The following is a 6,660-nucleotide window of genomic DNA, read 5'->3' as shown; positions in this document are numbered from 1 at the left end:
TCCCTCTGTCAGTGGTTAAGGGAATCAGGGCTGGGCACACCAAGGACATGGATCTGTGGGAGGAGACCAGAGAGGAGCCTCAGGTGGCCCAAGGGCTGGAGCCCCTCTGCTGTGGAGCCAGGCTGAGAGCACTGGGGCTGGGCAGGCTGGGAAGAGAAGGCTCCAGGGAGACCTTGGAGCAGCCTGAAGGAGCTGCAAGAGAGATGGAGAGGGATTTTCAGAAGGGCATGCAGTGATAGGAAAGGCCTTAAGCTGAAGGAGGACAGATTTAGATTACATGGTAGGAAGAAATTCTGCGGGTGATGAGGGCCAGGAATCTGGAGGTTTTCGGGGCCAGGTTGGATGGGGCTCTCTGGAGCATGGAAGATTCCTTGCCCACAGCAGGGAGATTGGAACAAGATGATCTCAACCCAAATTCTGTGATTCTGTGCCTATGGAACAGAGGCAGCCCAAGGACACATTCATACACAGGCTGCTGTGGCCCCAGTTCTGGCTCAGGTTCTTTTGCAAGCACATGCTTAAGAGCATGAATCACAAGTGGACAGGTTTAGGGTTTTTTTTCCCCTCACTTTTCTCACTGAAAAAGGAGAGCAACTGATTTCCAATGCTTTAAAATCTATTACAAAAATAAAAATCTCAGATGGGTCTGATTTTTCTCCTGTATTGCTGCAATTCCAATCTGCTGCTGCTCCATGTTGATTTAGGTACAGAGTCAGTGCATCCAGTCATCTTTCCTGACTGCATGAACAGGAGCAGAGCTTTACAATTGCTACAATCAGGGAAGTGATTGCAATCACTAGGCTGTTAAGGAAATTGAATTAAGTGGAGGAGAGTGCATGAGTGATTGGATTACTAGTTACATTCTGCACAGAACATCTCTTAAAATCCTGTGATTAAGAAAAGCTGTTCTTGATTAGTAATACAAGGATTCTGGCATTTTCTGTTGTACATTTTTGTGGGGAACAGTGAAAAATACCATGTGCCATCTCTGTTTTGGGAGTCAAATCAGCCTGCATGTATGGTATGGAGGGAATTGGTAGAATGGCCTCTTGGGAGTGTTTGAACAAGGGATTTAGTAGTTCTGGCTTTAGTCAAGCATTTATATATGCAAATATATTCCAGTAACTCATCCTGTACACTTCTGGTCCCAGAAAAATAACACTGCATAAGCAAGGTTCAGTATCTACACCAGTGCACTTTTTTTTTAAAGGTTTCACAAAAAATTCTCCTCCCTCAAAGTTACAATGGCTGGAGTCTATTTCATATTCCCAACTCTTCTTGCCATAGCTCTAATCCTACCACTGCTGTCAAAATGCAAATCTGATTGAAAACAGGAATATTAGACCTGCCATAAACCTTACCCTTTCCATCCCACCTCCAGGCTGTTCATTGCAGGAGATGTGACATATCACAGTGTGTGGATACAGTCATGGGCTGGAGGTTCCTACCGCAATCTGGAAGTTCTGAGTATGAACCAGAAGACTTCAGTTATTTCAGATGAGAAAAGAATTACTGTTCCTGATGTGCAGCATCTTTTACAAACAAAACTATTGAGATAAATTGTGGGAGGCAGCAGTTTCTCAGCAAAAAAGCAATTTTGTAAATGGCCTGATTTTCCCCAGATTCTACCCAATAATCCACCTAATTAGATGAGAACAACCCCTGCTGTCACACACCTCCTCTACAGCTGCAGAAGAGAGGCAAATTTGAAGCTGCACATCCCCATTCTTGAAGTTCAAAGCCCTCTGGGACAGAAAGTGTTGTGTTCTAATGAAAACACCAATGATCCTTCACAGCTCTGCACTAAACGACCACAACATGGGACTTCATTACAGCTCAGTGCTTACATAAGAGCATGAGTCAGACTGCATCACATAATTAATGAAAATGCAGAGCCTAAAGAGTAACCTGGAGTGTATTTAAATACTCTAATGATCACGGCCCACTTTTTAAGTTGAGGTGGGGGAATAATAGAGCTCAGGCTGTGCAATCTCAGTGCTCAATCACTTCCAGCCACACACCACAGTCTCTGCTCCTGCTGTACATCCACATGAAGCAAAAAGTGCTTCACACCATCGGGAGGTGGCACAGCTCCTCTTGGCCATGCAGCTGCTGCCCATTTCTCTCTCCCCATTTGTGGCTGGAGGACATTTTTTATGGCAGCTTGGTGAAGGGAAGAGTGGCAAACCACCTGCAGGTGCTGGAAGGCAGAGAGCAGCAAGGCTGCCTGGTCTAGAGGAGCCAGTGAGGACATGGGCAGCTGAGGAGAGCACATATGTTTTTTTTTCTGGCCTCTTCCAAGCAGTGACCCAGCTGCTGCATGCTCTGTGAAACACAGAGGGAACAAATAGGAATGCCAGTGTCCATGCAGAATGTGCTAGTGCATATCTAGCTACCAACATGTCTCCCATTGCCACCCACACAGCCAGAAAGTAACCAAAACCTGAATTTCAATAAATAGCATGGCCCTGACTTCAGATTTACAAGGATAATTAGTCATCTATCACCTCCAAGAGAAAGGGAGGAAAAACTAATATTCAGTTGTACAGGAGTGACAGAGATGTCTTCCAGACCCTCAAGCAAGTCCTTGAGTACTGTCCTGAGCCAAGGTACAGAGAGCAAAGAAATGGCAGGAGGGCTTTTCCCTACCTGCAGCTGCCTTCCAGTTTTTGGGTGTCTGACCTGCCCATAAAGGCCAGAACCAGCACAGATGAGCTAGACAAGAGTGGTGTGAGGGCAAAAGACCCTGAACTCAAACCAAGAGACCACTGAGCCCTGCTGAGCTGGTCTCCCCTCAACCTGGGCACAGGAACTGAGCCAAGCTTTCAGACTGAGCAGAGGCAGCACAAGCCTGAGCCCAGGGTTTGCCTCCTTTCTCACTGGGAAGGCACAGCAAGACACAAAAGCCGAGGGGAATCACAAGAAGATGTAAGAGAGCCCTCAGCTCTGAGGTAAGTTGAAGGGAACACGACTCTGCTGAAAGCGTAAATTAAGGGGTCGATGCTTGTTGCTTGTTTTCTTATAATAATGATTAAAAATAAATCAGGAGCAGAAATTAGAGAAAAGAAGCATTTTGAACATACCTGAATTTTCAGGTGGGCAGGACCTTGAACTACGGAAGAGGCAGGAGATTCAGAGATGGAGGTGAGGACCTGTTGAACAGGTGGAGTTAATATACGTAGAAAATAATTTTATAGCAAGGAGGAAGAGAATGCTATATTTTCCTTTTCCTTAGAATTGCGTATTTTAAAGAAATCAGATTTAATGCTTATGAAATCAAAAATAGCTTAATTTCTACACTTGAGGTGCTTTTAAGACAAGAAAAGGAGAGACAGAGACACCATCAATGGAGTCTCACCTCCGAAAACATGCAAGGCCCCTTGCATTAGGCATCACAGATAAGAGATGTCTTTACCTCAGTGAGATACATAGAGGATACATAGTTTCCTGTTACTCATTTTAGGAGAGACAAAGACACAGCAGCATTTCAGCACTTTAATTTAGAAGACATAACAGAATTCTTGACAACAGCTGCAAATGTCTTACCAGCCATCTTTGTCCACAAAACAATGTACAATGCACAGTACAAAAATGTCCTCAGCAGAAAACATTGCTTTGTCTCAATTTGGGCAAAGCTTAACATACTGCAATACCATTTACTGCTACTACTGTTCATGTCCACCAGAATAATTAAACAAATTGCTAGCAACAGATTTTTAGCAGAACAAAGGCAGCACGAGGGATATGTGACATTCTCTAACTGCTGCAACAAATGACTATGCTTGGCTTTAGGCAAACCTCAACAATTAGAACTATTCTCAAAAATATACAGAGAGCTGTCAGGAGCAGTAGCACACAGCCATGTAAATGTTACTGCCACAAAGTAGGATTGTTGAAATAAATAATCTAAATAAAAGGTCAAGATGCAGCCAGGGTGAGTTTCAAAAACAACCTAAAAAGTCACCTCAAATGCAAGCTGAGATTCAGTTTCCAGTGTTAATATACACAGTATAATTAACACTGTAATATCACTTATTAAACAGGATTTGAAAACATGAAATCATCAGGGAGGAGATTCATGGGCACAGTGGTAAGGTTCTGTTAGCATGCTTCTCCTCAGCATCTCCTGCTGAGCAGTGGTAAAGGGCATCACTGCAAATAAACATCTGCATCCTGTTCTGGAATTCACCATCATTTCTCTAGGGTTCTCAAATGTTAACATTTCTGGGGTAGAAAAAAAAATAACTAATTAGTTGAAACACAAAAAGTTTACAAAGTGCATGGGTCAGCTCACAGAAGATACTTTTTTCTGTCATGGTGGCAAAGTGCTGAAAATCAGTACTGTGTGTTAGCAAAGAAAAATTTCAGTCTTAACTTCATATAGAAGAAAATAAGTGGGGCTCTCCCATCACTTGTGCACGCTGCCTCCTCCCAGATACTGGGGATCAGAGTCCAGGGAGAACCTTCTGGTCAGGCTGCTGAACTGAAGGGAGGGGTAAAGGGAAAATAAACCCTTGCAAAGATTCAGGTACAACTCTTATTATCTTGTGTGAGCCCACAAACCAGACAGCTGTGGAAACAGGGCTCTGATCTCTTCTCCAAAGGTGTAAGAAATCCATGCAGCTTTTCTCTTCATGGATGCTACAAAACAAACTGCAAACTTTACATTCCTGAAGCTGGGCAATGTGCAGAGCCATCAAGAAATCAAAATTACGCCAGACTAAAATGCAACCCTGCTGCTACTTCTCCTTATCAGTTAGGACCAGTGGATGCTCAAAGGCTGCTCTGCTGTTGTAGTTGAGTTGGTATTTTGCAGAATACAGCTTAGAATAATTGCATTTAGCAGAGTTTAACCAGTCAGGAAAAGAAAAATCAAAAATTAATATATAAAAATGCTTCATTCATGCTGCCTCAGCATAATCTGCACTGAAAGAGGCACAGAAGAAAAAGCTTCCAGTCTAATGTACCATGATCAAAACATGCTCACTATCCCAATGCTTTCTCTCTTAAACCATTACAGCTGGAAAAGGATGGAAATGTGACATCTGAAAGGCATCCAAGGGAAGCAGTGGCACTTGGATTAGCGCAGGAAAACGGCAGCAACAGCAGCCCCTGGTCTTTGCAGCTTTCCTCTTATCTCACTCAAGTGTAACATGGTGGAGGTAGAGGAGATAGGAAGGACATTTCAAACCTATTTCATCTGGTTTTGGAATCTCAACATGCAAGCAGGTTTAGAAGCCTGAAGTCCCCATTCAGCTGATGGAAAAAATCACCAGAGAGCAGGGCTGGATACCAAAATCTGCTGGCGGGGCTTGGAAAGCCCTCAGCATCAGCTCTTTTTGATAGTTATTGGCACTGTGTGTAGATGTGTTTACTGGCCCAACTTGACCTTTTACAGCTAAAGTTGCACTTTTATTCTTCTTAATGGGTTGAACTCTCAAAATGTAATCACAAACCTTGCTAGAAGAATATGTAGCAGAGTAAAATGTGTTTTGTAACACATTTTCTGCACCCACCACAGAGCAGATTTCTTCTCCACTGATGCAGCTTCAGTTGCTCAGGTCTGTGTAGAAAAAGACTTCAGAAACATCAGCTCTGCTGTATCTGTTTACTCAGGGCACGAGTTTATGAATCAGTGTTAAAATTGTGGCCATTTCCTCCCAAAAATTAGCTTTGAATAAACCATTCATGCACCTTCAATATTACAAATACAGATAGAAAAGGAAGGCTTTGGTCTAATTCCTGGCTTTCTGTCTTTTTTGTTCAGCCTGGTAACACACAGTGCATGATGACGCACAATTATGGGCAATTAATTCAAATATCCGGGAAACAAGAAATCACATCTGCAGTTAATCATCTTGTGCTTTTTCCAAACCATAAACCATCTTTACAGAAGGAGAGAACAAAGAGATGAGAGACATAATTAAATGTGACATTTTCCATAAATCAGATGATTCCTACAAATGGGCTGATAACATCAGAGAACAGCAAAACTTTCCAAATCGCTCTGGTGTTTATCTGATGCTCATCATCTCTCCGAGGCTCTGGTGAGTATGACAGGTTTTATAGTGACACCATGCTGCAGAACTGTCCCTGCTAACCCAGGAGGTCGTCCCACTCTTCTACCCCAAGCCCCAGCAATGGCAATCACCACCACCTTGGCTGGAATTCCTTCCCAGGTGAAACTGTTCCCTGCATAGGCTGAGCTGCAGCCTGCTCAGAGCCCAGCCTGTGACTTCAGGTGTGGGCTCAGAGTGACTTTTTGGCCCCTTGGAAGGAAAGGGCAGAGCTTAAAGCCCATGTGTGAGATGGGTGACACTTCCCAGATTCACAGCCATTCATCACAAACTCTATCTTATGATCAAAATGGGCAGAAGTTGAAGCAGTGAAATACAAATTTTTTTGTTTCAAAGCAAGATGTGATTTAGCCAAAACATTCATGCTTAGGAGATTAGGAAGTACCATTCAAAAATTAGGCAAAAGCTTGTGCTCCATGCAAAAGTAAATTAAATTTAAAATTATTTTATGTTTTTTTCAGTTTGGCAAATGAAAAAATGCCCATTCCGAGGTCCAACTTGGAGGAATTTTTTTGTTATTATTTTTGCCATCAAAATTAATCAAGGCAAACCATTCAACAGACCAGTGTTCCTCTACAACTTG

Source organism: Geospiza fortis, unplaced genomic scaffold, assembly GCF_000277835.1.
Source record: "Geospiza fortis unplaced genomic scaffold, GeoFor_1.0 scaffold20, whole genome shotgun sequence".
Taxonomy (NCBI): Eukaryota; Metazoa; Chordata; class Aves; order Passeriformes; family Thraupidae; genus Geospiza; species Geospiza fortis.
Note: the sequence above shows the minus strand (reverse complement) of the source record.